The following is a 16453-nucleotide window of genomic DNA, read 5'->3' as shown; positions in this document are numbered from 1 at the left end:
GATTGCAGCTTGTTTACTGGATGGTTTAAGTGGAGTTCTTCCACAATAATATACAGATATCTAAAACAGTGGTGGAAAAAATGCATCAGTTTTAATTTTATGGAGAACAACAACATTTATTTATATAGCACATTTTCATACAAATAATGCAGCTCAAAGTGCTTTACATGATGAAGAAAGAGAAAAAAGACAAAATAAATAAGAATTAAAATAAGGGAACACTAATTAACATAGAATAAAAGTAAGGTCCGATGGCCAGGAAGGGCAGAAAAAACAAAAAAACTCCAGATGGCTGGAGAAAAAAATAAAATCTGCACGGGTTCCAGCCACAAGACCGCCCAGCCCCCTCTAGGCATTCTACCTAACATAAATGATCTGTCCTTATTGTATTCAGGGTTCTCATGGAAGAACTTGATGATGACGGTCATGTGGACTTCTGGCCTTTAATCCATCAATGTAGGGACATCATTGTGCTTTGATCAGGTGGTGGTGGCGATGGCGCAGGTCGCCACGCCAGAAAACTGGAAAAAGAACAGAAGAGAAAGTAGGGGCTAGTACGGATTTTGAATATGAATACCATGAATAATAATGATAATTAATTGAATATACAGAGCATCAGGATTAAACTAAGATGAAGCAATGAGAAAACCATGTTAAAGTAATGTGTTTTCAGCAGTTTTTTTAAAAGTGCTCCACTGTATTAGCCTGGCGAATTCCTATTGGCAAGCTATTCCAGATTTTAGGTGCATAACAGCAGAAGGCCGCCTCACCACTTGTTTTAAGTTTAGATCTTGGATTTCTAAGCAGACACTCATTTGAAGATCTAAGGTTACGATTTGGAGTGTAAAGTGTAAGACATTCTGAAATACTGTATAAGATGGAGCAAGATTATTTAAGGCTTTGTAAACTATAAGCAGGATTTTAAAGTCAATTCTAAATGACACAGGTAACCAATGTAGTGACATCAAAACTGGAGATGTGCTTGGATTTTCTTTTTCTAGTTAAGACTCTTAACAGCTGCATTCTGCACTTGTTGCAATCGATTGATGTCTTTTTTGGGTAGTCCTGAGAGGAGAGCGTTACAGTAATCTAGTCGACTGAAAACAAAAGCGTGGATTAATTTCTCAGCATCTTGCAGTGTTATAAGGGGTCTAACTTTTGCTATATTTCTTAAGTGGAAAAATGCTGTCCTAGTAATCTGATTAATATGATTTAAAATTCAGGTCAGAGTCAATAGTTACCACTAAATTCTTTACCTCCGTCTTGACCTTTAATCCTAATGCATCTAGTTTATTTCTAATAACCTCGTTATATCCATTATTGCCAATCACTAAAATTTCTGTTTTCTCTTTATTTAGTTTGAGAAAATTACTAGTCATCCATTCAGAAACACAAGTAAGACATTGTGTCAGTGAATCAACAGAGTCAGGGTCGTCAGGTGCTATTGATAAATACAGTTGTGTGTCATCAGCATAGCTGTGGTAGCTCACGTTATGCCCTGAGATAATCTGACCTAACGGAAGCATGTAAATCGAAAAGAGCAGCGGATCCAGGATAGAGCCTTGTGGAACACCATATAGAATATCATGGGTCTTTGAAGTATAATTACCACAAGAAGAGAAGTAACTGTGGAACCAGTTGGAGTACTAAAATATGACATGCATTGACAAGATGAAATGAGAATATACAGTTTGAAATACTAGTTCCTGACAAGAAAAAATTGAAAAGAATCCAAGATGTGTGCCTAATACAATGCTTCCAATGTAGGCTAACAGCAGTGAGTTGCAGATTGGCAAGAGGGGCTGGAGAAAATAGTTTGGCATAATTATTATTGGCTGAATCAATCTATCAAGGTTAGAAATTAAAATAAACATTTTTAGGTTTCTGACATACAAAGCTTTTGAAATACACTTTAAAGTCTTACAAAGTCTTTTAAACATTTCCATAAATTGAATTTTTGTAAGTGAGACCTAAGAGTACAAACAACTCATGGAATAACTTGCAGAGAACACAGACATCACAGCATAACACAAGACAGTTTGTTTGCTCTCTCTGAGCTGCACATTCTTCAGAGTTCTAGGCTGAAGCATCCCTTTAATAAAGTGGCTTGTAGAAAGACAGGGAAGCTACTTTAATCCTTTAGGTTCATATAACTTTAAACAACTTTTTTCATCTTTTTGTTGTAGTAAATATCGTAGGAGCTGCCAAAATTCGGTCATGTCTGTGTCTAGTGATTAACCCCTTGTGCATCTTTGGTGTGTTTAAGGTAGGTGTTGGTAAAGATTATTTACCCAGGTCTGAACCAGATGGCTTGATGTGGTGTATCCCCGGGGATATTCTTTTGAATTCTTTGATAAACACATACTCTTTGACCAATTCATGTTCCACATTACTACATTACCCATAATCTGTGAATGTGTTCTTGACAGTGTATGGAGTGAGTGGCAGAAAATAGACAGTCCACTTGTTAAAAACACACTATGGAAGGCTGCTTCTGGTTGAGCTTAGAATCACATTTTAACATTTAAGAACACCAGTCTTTGATAGGGGCGAATTATATTATGTACTTTAAATAACAGATTCATCATGGCATCTCACTGGTTTCATGATCACCAGAAAATGGTTGTTTATAATGTCTCATCACGTTCTCAACATTTTGCTGCCTTCAGATTATAAAAATATTAATAATATATTAATAATAGTATGGACTGGAAAAAATGGCTATTTCAGGATATGCTATAGTGAATTTCAAGATTAAAATGCTTTATTTGGAATATATTATATATATATATATATATATATATATATATATATATATATATATATATATTATAGATAGATATATATATATATATTATAGAGATATATATTATAGATATATACATAGACATGTAGATATAGATATACAGTATATAGATAGATAAATAAAAATGTAGCATGGCAGTGAGAGCTGGTGGCTAGGATTTGGATTTTAAACTATAAGACTGCACATTCATTCATCACTATTGACTCATTTTGTAATCTGAACAAATCAGTTATTGTGCCAGTGCTGTGATTTTAGAAATGCCATTTGTCACTTTAGATAAAAGCGGTGGCCAAGTAAACTGTCTACAAATAAATTACGCTTGTGTTGTTTTGTATATTGAAGTGTAAAGCATCTTTTGGGATTTGCAGCACATCTAAAAGCTAGTGATGAGACTGCAGTAAACAATAAATGCAATGTTTCATCTGACTCCAAACACGATTACTTTGGAATACCACACAAGAAAGAGCCTTTTTAAAAACAACTATTCAATTGAGTCTTTGAAAAGCAAGTCCTTGGTAGATACTCCTTTATTCTTTTTTCACGTTTTAGTTATTTTTCTATAGTCCAGTTTTAATTTATTTTAAAACACATTGTAGTTCTTGCTTTAATCTCTCCATGCCATGCAAAGAGTTTTGGCTGATTCTATACTTTCTTGACCTTTACCTCTTCATCTTCTGTAAATTCCATATCATAGTAATAAGGTGATCACAAACACACTTAAAAATGGCAAGAAAAGCTCTGAAATCTATTAATTTTTCATATTACTCTCGGGCCAGGTGCACACTTACTTGCACACACACACACACACACGCACATTAAATATTGCCTGTCTGAAATGAGTTCATGTAAGTGGAAATGGCCATGTCTTTTAAAGAAAACACTTTTGTTTGTCCCTGGTTGTGAGCAACAGAGTGTGAATGTGACCCCCTGAAAGAGACTAAAACTAATAAAGCAGGTCAGTACTGAGATCATCCTTGAAATCTTGGCTATTTAAGTTGTCATTGTTTTCATTTAAGCCTTTAAAATAGCTTTTGCCTGTCTGTGCACTTCTGTTTTTTGTGTCTGTGGAGGGGGCTGCCACATGCATTCCAATAAAAGGCACAGTAGTTGCTAAGTAGCGGGAAAACCAATGAAGGCAAACAATAGCAAAGGCTGTTAATCTTTTCTCTAATTTGCAAACATTATCTTATTAGCTAAAATCTTCATGGGCCTGGTTTATAATACATTCCTGGCTGCGTATTTTACAGTGGCTATGTATAAGAACATACATAGTTTTATGTATACACACTGAGCATAAGGTATATACTTGTGTGTACGTTTGTGTGTGTGTGTGTATATATATATATATATATGTATATATATATATATATATATATATATATATATATATATATATATATATATATATGGGATTTCATTGTGACCCTCTCCTTAAGTGACACTTTCCAGCTTGTTTATAGTTTTTGAAATCATGCTGAATTTCTATACCAAATAAATCTACTAGCTTTAAAAATATGTTCAAAATGCCATCACTAACTGAAGCAAAATCTCCAACAGCTGTAAGCTTGTTTCCTCCTTATTATCCTGTTGTTCTATTTAGAGTTTATTAGCATATGTGTTTTTCTTTCTCATCATTTTTCTGCTTTGTGAACTTTTTTTATATAAACTAGCCTGCCCAGGATTTTCAGAGCAGAGCAAACAATCAGATGTATGCATGTCTTTATCCATTATCCGGCTTCTCCATGAGGATAAATAAACCAGAAAGCAGAGATCGCAGTCTTAAGAGATCAGTCTGGTGTGCAGTGAAGATGATGAACTGCTATGTTATGTTTAACCTTCCCCTCTAGATAGGGAATGGCATCTTGATGTGCGTCTGTAAATTCAGGTCAAATAGCAAAGAAGGTTATTTAGCTGTTTGTCCATTTTTTATTTTGCACTGGGGAGGAAAAATGCTACACTGAATTGTGCATTTTTCAGATGATGTACAGTGTTTTAATTTCACAGGGTAAATACATATAATATTCCTGAATATGAATATTAAGGAGAAATGTACATGGAAAGTATTATGGTTAACAGCAGATTACATCTTGCCTGAAGAAGGGGCCTGAGTTGCCTCGAAAGCTTGCATATTGTAATCTTTTTAGTTAGCCAATAAAAGGTGTCATTTTGCTTGGCTTTTCTCTACATTCATAATGGCTAACACGGTACAACACCCTAGTACTACGGTTAACAGCAGACAAAGTCTAATTAACTGTTCACATGTTGTAATACTTTCTAAAATTGGTAACAACTGTATCAGGTGCAGCTAGTGGCACATTGTTAGACATTGCTTCAGTGAAACTAAAAGTTGCTTTTTGTCCTACTCTGTTACTTAAAGTTCCCTTCTTTACATTAATGTGCTTCAATCCTATTTTTCCTTTGCTGGTTTAGGCACCATTCTTGAGTTTACTGTGTATTTATTTGTAAGCAGTGCTGGATATTTTCCAGTTTTTGTTATCTTCAGATGTCACATGCATGTTGTAACTGTACAGCTATTTGTGACAGCTTGTATATTCTTGTGCTATCTAAAGCAGGTTGATATTTGTACTTATGGAGCTAAAGGTTAAAAAATATGTATATATTTTGTTTACAGTAGGCCTTTCATAACATGTCTATGTATAGATCTCTCTATATACAGTACAGTGTACTGGATACACACATGCACATATTGGTCAGATTTAGGTTAATAATATTGACACCTTTAATTTATATTGATAACTTTTTTAATGTAAATGGCTAAAAACCTAACACAATTTCTATGCAAAAATGTTTGATAATGCTGGGTTTATCATGCCCTGAACCTCTTGAATTTTTGACTGTGTATTTCTGATGATTATTTATCTGCATACCCAACCCCCCACTCCCCACAGATGAATTGTGGGAGCCAATGATGTACAATATCCCAGATGCTAATCCCATAAAAGCACATGCTCATTTGTTAGAGGTCATTGTTGTGTAAATCTCCATTGCTTCTTAAAACAACACAAATCATTTTTAAAGGGAGACGTTTATTTCAATTTTTCTAAAACTGGCAAATGTGTAATTTTGAGCAGAGCTTGTCTGATCCCTGGTTACATGCATAGGCTTGTAGAATGTAGAGGGCTTTGCTTGTAACTGCATCCCTTGTCTCCTTTCATTATCTGTTAATGGTGCTCAACATGACAGGCTTGTGTGATAAATAGAGGCATCTGCAAATCCTGGAACTGGGAGCACCAACAACTGGAGTCCTAGCTCATGTCTGTCTATGGTTGACAAGGATTTTTAATGAAGACTTACCAAGTGTAGTTTTTAATAAGTCATATAGTAAATTTCATTGAAAAGTGTGAGATTTATTCCACTGTGTGTAATCAATGCCTCAAATGATTTCTGTGAGAGTCGGTAACATTCACAGTGTAAACTGCACGGCAGACAATGGCTTTCCATTATTTAGTTTCTTTTGGACAGGAATACAAGGGTGATGTTAATTGTTTTCTGCGTACAGGGTGTCAAAGTTTCCTTGCTAAGCAAACACTGAGAGCTGATTTTTTTGCCTAGTTGAAAGATAATCAATTTAGTCTCATTATAATTAAGCCTGTGTGATTTCCTTGGAGGAAGTGAGTTGCTTTTCATAGTTGTTGTTGTTTGAAGCAAGTGTGTATCTGGGATTTTTTTTCTTTCATTTTCTTTTGTTAAATTTGTGTCTGTTTTTGTAACTTTTTTTATCCTTTTATTACCAAAATAAAACTTAAAAGATTTAAAAGATGATTGTTTTGTCGATTTCTTGTTTTTTCTTTGAATACCTTCAAACTATTTACTTGTTTCTTATTTCAAAATATCTACTTTTCATTTAGTTTTAAGTGTAACTCTATGTAAGAATAATGTGGTCTACAGTTGGTAAAATTTGAACAGCTTTCTTAGTTCTAGTTACTTTGTTATGCTAAATTAGCTAATAATTACAGGAAATCCAAAGAAATCTTTGTGTTTAGATATTGTTTTGATGATGAATTTTTTATTTTTTGTTTTTATAGTGTTTAGCTAAGCATGTACAGATTATGTCATTGTGAATTTTCACTTCTGTGCACATTGTGGCCAGTTATATTTATCTCTGTTATTAGTAAGTTTATCATGAAGCATCAACTTGCATGTGTATTTGACCTTTTAATTAATGTGGTTTAAAGTGTTAATTTCTCTTGCATCTCTTTTATTGTTCTGCCTGTGTACCTTACTCCCTTCAAGTGTAGAATGCTTGATTTATTTCATTTGCAGCATTACTTTGTAAAATTCTGAGACTAATCTATATTTTCCAAGGGTAGAGATGTGTTATTCCTGAATTTTAGAATATAGTCTCATAATTAATACGTTGATGGACATTTTCAGTGACATATGTGACCATTACAGGTACAGCCAGTATAAACCCCATGCAAATCTGAACAACAGCTGAGATATGTTGTGGCATCTGCTGTTTGGATCTGTCTGTTTGTGTTTATCCTCTAACAATCAAGGATTTACCCAATTCTGTACATTCTTGAATTCAATTAGTGGCACTTCATATTTCTTCTGTGTCTTTAAGGGTACTGTCTATATCCAGTCTTTAGTCATAGCCTATTCAGGGCATTGTGGATATCTTATTGTAATGTTAATTCTTTTATAAAAGTGTTCACTGTGAAATGTGCTTCATACAATATTGATTCATTGAATGATGTACAACAGAGGAAAAGCTATTTATTGTGCTTTGTTTACAGAACAGAGGATTTTGTTTTACTGAGATTGGCTTGAAAATATTTTGCAATAATGACAGTGTCTGTGCTTTGCAGTTTATGTAAATAGATGGATTAGGTGCCATATTATTATTGCTTTTAAGTGTTACATATTACCTGTTGTAAACTGACATTCTTTGGCCCATACAGCTTACGTTCTTAGTTATGGAGATTTAACATCACAGTACATTAGGTAAAATAAGCATTATATATAAGTAAATACATTTAAACATTGAACAATGCAGTAAACAGGGAATAACTTTATAAATTGGCAATGCTCATCTGACACCCATTCAAAATATCACGGAAATATACTCGATATGCTTTAAACAGTTGGTATCAAAAAGAGAGTGATGAATCTAAGACTTGTGCTCTGTAGTGGTAGTTAGATAAACTGGATATAATGTTACAAAAGTAGGTGAACTTACTGTATCTTTTAAGGCTAGCAGACCCAGTTTGTATTGTACAGTGAGGCAATGGTAGTACAATCACTTTGAATGCCAGTAACTATGGAAAACCTGTAAATGAAAGGACGACTACTGAAAACAATGGATGTGCTTGTAAAGGCATATCTCAAGGACATGCACTGCAAGTTTAAGTAGCTTTTTGATCCATATATTTTTCTTCATGTTTTCATGCTTATTGAGCAATGCTATTCAAATTTAACAATTGTGGTAGACCAACTTTAAATAATCCGTGGAACACAAGCGCAAACAGTTGTTTTAAATATATACTTTTTAAGTGTCTTAAGTACATTTCTATACTTGTATATTAGCTAATTCTGTCTGCTACTTCTTGATTTTTTTTTTTCCCATAGTAAATTAAGTCTGTAAAATCCTGTTATTTTATCATGTGACACTGCTCTTGAAATCAGTAGTGATGCTAATTTCTAATTAAATTTTTATACCAATATGCAGTCGAAGCTAGAAAATCCAAAGTGTGCCAGCAGTGTTAGGTTAAGACATCCCATACTACCTGAGCATACCTGAACTGTTACATTTTCGTTTCTCTCTCAGACATGTCCTCCCAAGGCTGTTAAATGTTCAAATTGGATCTGAGAGTTCATTTCGTCTAGAGAAGCTAGAATTTGATATCACCTCATTCAGGAGTCCTTGGGCCCCATGGTTTATTTTCTCTGAAGCTTGCTGTACACCACTGTGGAGGAACTGTGTCAAAATTAGTAGTGGTGGTACTGTGATGTTTCCTGTTATTAGGAAAATGAACTCCATTTCTTTGATCAAATACTCTGAGAATCATCACCTTCTACATTTTGATGGGAAAATAGCAAACCTGTAACTTGTCAATATTCACAAGCCTTTTTTTGCTTTTTAGTGCTGATTCAGGGTGAGATTGAGTGGAACGGTATTTTGTTTTTATATATTTTGAAAATCATTTCTTGTATCTAGTGTACTTCTTTTTCAATCTCAGAATACATTTTGCTTAAATAAAAATGTTTAATTTTGTACTTTTTTTTAATATAAAACAACAGTTGATGTGATCAGCAAGCAGTGAAAACCTTAAGTCTCAGGTGTTCCTTTCAATATTTTTTATGTATGCCAGAGGAACGTTTTTTGTTTGTTGACACCCTATGCATATATTTTTATTTAAAAACCGCACTATGAAGCACTGACTATTTTATTATCTTTGATGTAGTTTAGTGAACCCAAGAGTGGAAAGTGTTGTACGTAGTTAGCACTGTTTGCAGCATAATAAGATTTAGGAAAAAAGTATGTTTTCTAAACACATTATGAGCATTTGGAAATTTTTTATTATTTTTTGTTGTTTAAAAGCAATCCTAAAAATAAGTGTTTTTTTATATACAGCAGAAGTCTGAATTTGCTAATATTCTCAAATCTGCTTATCCAGAGGGGACTGGGCGGTCTCGTGGCCTGGAACCCCTACAGATTTTATTTTTTTCTCCAGCCTTCTGGATTTTTTTTTGTATTTTCTGTCCACCCTGGCCATCGGACCTTACTCCTTTTCTATGTTAACTAATGTCTTATTTTAATTTCTTATTTTGTCTGTTATTTTTCTTTTCTTCATTATATAAAGCACTTTGAGCTACTTTTTGTATGAAAATGTGCTATATAAATAAATGTTGTTGTTGTTGTTAATCAGAACCAAGATTGTGGTGTGCCAAAGCCTATCCTTTGCAGATTAGTAGAGTACCAGGAGAAAACACCACACAAATAGCGACCTGGCATGGCATAATTTTCTCAGACTAGATCTGTTATGTAGTAATTCTAATCAGTGGGGCTCTTTGGTACCCAAGATAGTGTTAGTTTACATAAAACATCAAAAATGTACCAAACTGGCAAGATGGCTCCATAAATTTGCTATATCTGTTGTGTCCTCCATTGAATGTTTGACCTGTGCTTTGTACCAGACATTTTCAGAAGAGATTTTAGGAATCTGTCATGTAATAAAGCAAGAGTTAGTGAACAATATAGACAAATGACATTCATAACACATAGTACACCATTTGGTATTGAATGAGATTTGATCATTGGACAGACTCTTCAGAAGAAATGTGCACTTCATTTAAGTTGCAGTGTTTAGTTTCCCATTTGATTTCTAGCTAAACATATCCCACTTGCAGTATTTGCTTGTCCTGGTTCTTTTAGTGCAGATTACTGTCTTAATCTTTGGTTTTCTGTGATTGTCCAGAAACATCTTGTGAGGTTAGTTTGGTCCTCTAAAGCCTTGTGATTGACAAAACAGTATCTCAGTCTTCTCAAGACCTGAAATTTGGTATGCAGGTCAGGAATTTTAAAGATGTAATTTTAAGCAGGGGGAAAAAGTAGCGTATATCAGGTGTTCCTTGTTGCTTTTATTGGTCTGGTGAGGGTAGTATGGGGGCAGGGGTGACTTTGAAGATTCTGTTGTAACCCGTGACAGTCAATCCAACCACTTCACAGCACGCAACTGACATTAAACACCCACTCTGCAAGCCTGGAATTGCCATTTAAGTCTGGACTTTAAAATTGGCAAATATTAGACCTATTTTGTAACCTAACCTCACTTAAACACTGATGTGTAAGGCTGATATATGTGTATATAAAAGTGTAAATATCAAGAGTAATTGTTTTAGTCTGTTTAAATAGCTTTTGAAAAAAACTCTTTAAAGCTTGCTTTGTTTGTGTTTTTTCCTAACGATTACACAGGGCAACAGAAGGAGGGCATAGTCACAGCATGCACTGAATTGTTCCAGAAAATCTCTTTGACATGGGGAATGTGGTAGATTTTTTATTTGTACAAATTATAAACATTCTGAAATAAATGTTTTATTTTTCGTCAGAAGTTTTGCAATTAGATTTATAAAATTGGCTGTGTTGCTTTGAAACAGAAAAATAAAAATAGAAAAATCTTCAATTTTTATAACACAGGAAATGTAACAGGCCTATTTTCTTTGTATGTTTAGGCTAGAATTATCTAATCTGAAGACCTAGCAACTTTGACAATGAATAAAACCTGGAACAAATTAAATGGGAGTAAAATCTCAATATTTGGTGAACCCATGTTTGGTTTTATTTTATAATGTACATTTAATTTTGCAAATTTTATATGTTATGGCAATATATAATACATATTATAGTGCTTGTATCTTAGAGGATTATAGTGTGAAAGGCTTTGTTATTGGTACAGAGTATTGCATTTATGCAGGCATTTGAATTGGGAATGATTTTAGTAGGTTTCAAATTTTATTTATTTCATGTGAAATGTTTGTCACTAATATGATTGGTGGTGGTGATTCTGTTGACTGAAATTAGATGGTAATGGGGCTAATAGTAAAATCTATTGTTACATATGTGTCTTCCAAAGTAATTTTCAAGGTGACTCTCAAAATCATAATACAGGATAAATGTTCACATAAGTTTTACAATTGGGTCTTAGGGCGGTTTAGTGAATGCTCACACAGTCACACTGTGAGTTGGAAGGAGGGATTGAACTGGTGGCCTTTTGGTTTGAAGTCCAGTCCTTGGCCACAATTGTTTAAAGTTTTCATGTTGTTTGTTAGTACTTGTCAACACCTGGGAATATAGTAAAATACAGTACTCATATGGGAAAAGAATGTGTGAACATCAGTACCAGTAAAATGTAAACGTTAGGATAAGTTACAAATTGTATGTATTTTATAATCGTTGTAATGTAATTGAGTACTGCAGTGCTGTGGTTTGTACAGTTTTGATACTGTAAGAAGTGTATTAAGCATGAAAAAAAGTTTCTGTGTCTATTACAAGTCTGAAAGGGCTCTTAGCCTTTTGGACTAACAAAGTATAAGGCAAGAACCAACCCTGCAGATTTCTGTCAGTTCATTGCAGGGGGCTTTAATGACCCATGACTTACTCCATGTTGGATTGAATTCATATACTTGGAACTATGAGGCAACAAGGCTATCCTCTATACATAAGCCTTACCCTTGTAAAAAAAAAAAAATTGCTGTCTTCAGAAATTTTAGTGAAGGGGCTGTTTGTTTAAAATGGATAAAGGCATCTGCTGAAATAATAATAATAATAAACACATGTAAATGTAATATTTAACATGATCACTTTTTCCAAAAGTAAGTATTCATTCTGTTGTGCAAAATTATATAGCATTTTCAGTACCATTGGTTTATCTAATCCCATGTAAATAGCCCATATGACCTAGTGGCTGGACAAAGTTTTTTTTTATAACATTAAACCAAGGTGATGGTTCAGTTCATGTCTGTTGAAGGCTTTTCTAACAGGGGTGTAGAGATGAGCCTCAGTGCACCATGGCATAATGTAAAGGATATTGATACCAAGGCCACTAGAAATTAAAGTCACAGGTTTTATTTTTGAAGCTTTGAATGTGGAACCACGTTTATTTTGATCCTTTGACAGGTTGTGATTATGAATTGTGTTGAAGCAATTCACTGCCATTTTGCTGTAAAATATTGAAGGGGTACCCAAACTCTACCTTAACTTGTAAAAATAGAGTTTAAAATGGTGAAGTTAACACATTTAACACCTGAATTCAGGTGGTCAGTGTTCGTGAGAGCAGTAGCTCAGTTATGCAGTGATGCCACTGCCAACATTGACTCCCTGTAAGCCTGAACAATGTCACTTAAGCTGCCAGTACTCCACTTAAGAAATATAGAAACAATTGTATTATGCATTTGTGATTTGTAAGTTACTGGGGTGTGTGTGTGAATAGTGTTAGCTAAATAAACAGTATTGAAGTGTTTATTTCTGTTTTGTGTCTTCTCCAGATTTCATGGTAATTGTAAAGCACGGGTACTTTTCGTCTGACGGTGAAAGAATAAAATGCTTGGCACAGTGCTTCATGCTAATTGCAATTATTAAATTCGTTCAGACAAAAGAGATTGAGTGCCTTTCTTCTAAATTGTTAATGATGATTATTCTTAATTCTTTTGATCCGCAGTATGCACGTCAGAGCAGTGCATTGATATTCCTTGCAGCCGCTGTGCTTGGGAGCTGCTGATCACTCCCGGGGACGCTCTGCTCTAATATCTTGCTTACCGATGCATTTTCTAGTTGACCGTACTGTTAAGAGCTGCCATCCATCAGAGGGGATCTTTCGTGCACTCGAAGCACCCCCTCCCCCCAAAATAAAACGTACGTGGTGTCCAGGGACAGGAGTCCATTCCGGGTTTTCTCTTCCGCTTGGATCTGATGTATTAAGAGGGTGTGTGTAAGGGGGTGGTGTCCTTCTTCACCAGTGTCTGGATGAAAAAGACTGGGTCAGGCATGTGGAAGTGTCTGCCGAACAGCTGAGAGGAAGTGCGCGCGCCCGTGTCACACTAAGGGGAGGAGGGTGCGCGCGATCGTGGAGGGAAAGAGGGAGAAGGGGGGGGGAGAGCACGAGCTGGAGTAGCTCAGTCGGTAAAACGTTCAACAGTAATTTCCTTCACGCCAACTCCACTGTCATTGCGCTCCGACAGACGCTGGGGGTCTCTCAGGGACCCCCCACCCTGCGTTTTGCGCACTGGCGCGCTCTCTTTCTCTCACGTTGTTTCTTGTGTTCGTTGTTTAAGCGTCTGGGTGATCTTGTATGGAAATCGGCAAAGCAAGGACCGTCTTTTGTTTAGCAAGTGCCTGCTTGCTGTTTCTGCCTTGTTCTCCACCTCGGCGGGATGCGGCTTGTAACGGATTAAAAAAAAACAAGGAAGACCGGAAGAAAAGTGGCTGTTACATTGTTTGCCTTGCTTCTGTTGGATGGTGCCCAGACCACGAAGAAAGGTCCGCCGGGGTCACTTGGGAACAGCTGCTTGGATTGCGGTGAAGTTGTGTGCCGTCACCTCCAGGAATTTAAAGATTAACAGACTGGCGGGTGAGTGAACGAAACCGATGGGAGACTAGGCGCGCTCGCGACGGGATTGTTCTCATCCGAACCCAGAACTTTAAGTGAGACTGAGTGCGCATCCACTTGGGTCAGTAAGAGAGATTGATAGGCTCCAGTAAACCGTGGCCCGACTCGGCTTGGCAGTAGCGTGAAAAGAGTCAAACGCGGGTGGATGGAGTCAAGTCGTCCCTACTTAACTGCGCGCGACCGCCCCATTTAACCCTGCTTTTCGAGTTTACTTTCAAGCAAGCGTTCCGCAAGTAGACTAATGTGACATTCTCTCCGGGGTTCAGCATACAGGCCATCCAGCACGTTTGCCGCATGTGGGTAATTATGCTTATTATGCTCTGTAGCTCGCTACGTGTTTGTGCAAACACATTAGATATGTATTTATGTGAGATTACGCGGTGTGTAGCAGTCTCCGTATAACAGGGGATGCATCTCGGAAATGCAGCTTGGTAACACGAGTTTGCCCATTTTTAATGTGCAGGTACACAACTCAAACGTGCTGCCCTCTGTTTTTCCTGAGTTCATATGCAAAAAATTCAGCCCTAGCTAATCATATTCATATGAGCATCCCTGTATTGCACCCCCTGCACATATTCTTTATTTTTGTAAATACAGGCTGTAACATATAAGGAGAGGTACACATTGCAGACTTGCCAGAGCAATCAGTATCAGTCATAAATTAGTTTAGATGCATAAATACGGTGTATTTTTTCTTTTCCTCTTATTCACATTTTTATGGTTACAAGGAGCAAATCATATCTTCTTATCTATATCGCATATCCATCCATTCTCAAATCCAAGCATTAGGTGCAAAGCCATCAAAGAGTATGCTCATACACACGTTGTGTGGATATGTGTGATGTATACTGTGGTTGTAGATCTGTTTTACAAAGCTGTACAAACCAAGCAATTCAGCTATCCAATATTAAGTGCCCTCTGTCCAGAGTTGTATATGCAGATAGAATGCTTCTGAGCCAGCCGTCCACCTAAATATATGGCGCAACAAGTAGAAATCCGTGTCTCATCAATACTAGTAGTGTCAATTTTAGAATCCACAAGGGGAATCTCGCCTCGTCATGTATACCCCTGTGCACATGCCAAAAGATAAATTATGATGTGTTTGCAGGGGTGTATATACTTGTACACTATTTTTTTTTAATATTCAAGTTTTTTAAATACTGTTGGTATGTTTTGATTTTCAAACATTTTACAAGAAAAGAACTAAATGTCATTATTTGTACTCTGTAAATTTTGTCCATGTTTGTGTATCTTTTTCCATTTTATTAGAAAATGATCTTAATAACATTATCTGCAATGTATAATTTGTATCCATGTTTAGCTATCTTTCAGCATATGTGCTTGTTTTGATGCATTTATGTCACAATTTTATTGTTTATCTCATTAGCCCCTTTCTGAATGTTCCTTCTTTGAAAAGCTTGTTTACTTCTGGTGGCTGGCTTGTTTTGATGAACTCTTTTTTAAATTTTGTTTTGGAAATCAAGATGTGCATAAATGTAGTTCAAATTGCTTCAAAGTTCTGAGACCAACATGTGCTGCAGTTCTCTGAAGAGAACTGCTTGGCACCTTGAGACTCCCATTTGTACGTGGTTGTCACAAAAGCCTTGGGGCTTTGTCACACAGGGTGTTTGTTTAAAACAGAGTTGGTAACATTATTTTCAAGCGCTGTTGGCAGATTGCATGTCAGGTGTTCCGTATTAAGGAAACCTATAAAAAGTGGAATGTTGGTGAAATAACTTTTTTTATTTTTTTTTATTTTTTATTATTTGCTTAACAAATACATTTATGTGTTGCCTTATAATCTCCAAACTGCATTTGATTTGTAAATTGAGCATACATTTTAAGCACAGTCTTACTGGCTTTCTTGCCCATTTTGTTTCCTTTTTCCTTTTGATGTTTAACAGAAATACAAGTTTTAAATGAACCATTGAAATGACAAATGAAACATTAGATCTTGCCTGAAGAAGGGGCCAGAGTTGCCTCGAAAGCTTGCATATTGTAATCTTTTTAGTTAGCCAATAAAATGTGTCATTTTACTTGGCTTTTCTCTGCAATGAATCATTTGAAATTAACATTCTGTAATAATTATTTACAATTTTTTATTTATTGTTTAATTCATCATTAGTCTGGTTTTCTTTAAACAAACCTATTTTTAAATACATCTGTGTTCATTTTTTCGTTCCAAATAGGCAAGTGAATCCTGAGATAGTCATTTAGTTGTGACTAATTCACACAAAAGCTGTATTCGTAGCAAATTTTGATTAGAGCAGCTTGAGATAATTGATTGGTGATTGATGGCCTATGTCTGGCACAGAAGTGTGTTAATGAGAGGCTGATTTTTTTTCCTTCTCTTTAGTGTACTGCCCCTGCATCTCTCCAGCTATCAAGGTTTATTTTGTCTCCATTTAGAATTACAAAGTGATGTAGTTCTTTAATTGTTACTGCACTATCAGGAAATGAGGTTCACTGTGTTTGAGCATGATATTTAAGTAGGTGACTGGTTTACGTGTGTTTTTGA

The 16453-nt window shown here is 35.6% G+C and overlaps 1 protein-coding gene across 4 annotated transcripts in view; it reads left to right on the top strand.

The window, feature by feature from the left end:
• rerea (arginine-glutamic acid dipeptide (RE) repeats a) overlaps positions 1 to 16453 on the top strand; it is a 365998-nt gene that overhangs the window by 98876 nt on the left and 250669 nt on the right. The window contains exon 1 of one of the 4 annotated variants that reach the window (XM_051931033.1): positions 13466 to 13896. The exons of the other annotated variants lie outside the window; for them this stretch is intronic. The gene's annotated coding sequence lies outside the window, so the exon portion shown is untranslated. Of the gene's footprint in view, positions 1 to 13465; positions 13897 to 16453 lie in introns of those variants that run through there. 4 annotated transcript variants of the gene reach the window in all.

Source organism: Erpetoichthys calabaricus, chromosome 8, assembly GCF_900747795.2.
Source record: "Erpetoichthys calabaricus chromosome 8, fErpCal1.3, whole genome shotgun sequence".
Taxonomy (NCBI): Eukaryota; Metazoa; Chordata; class Cladistia; order Polypteriformes; family Polypteridae; genus Erpetoichthys; species Erpetoichthys calabaricus.
Note: the sequence above shows the minus strand (reverse complement) of the source record. Positions and strands in the feature narration are given on the sequence as shown.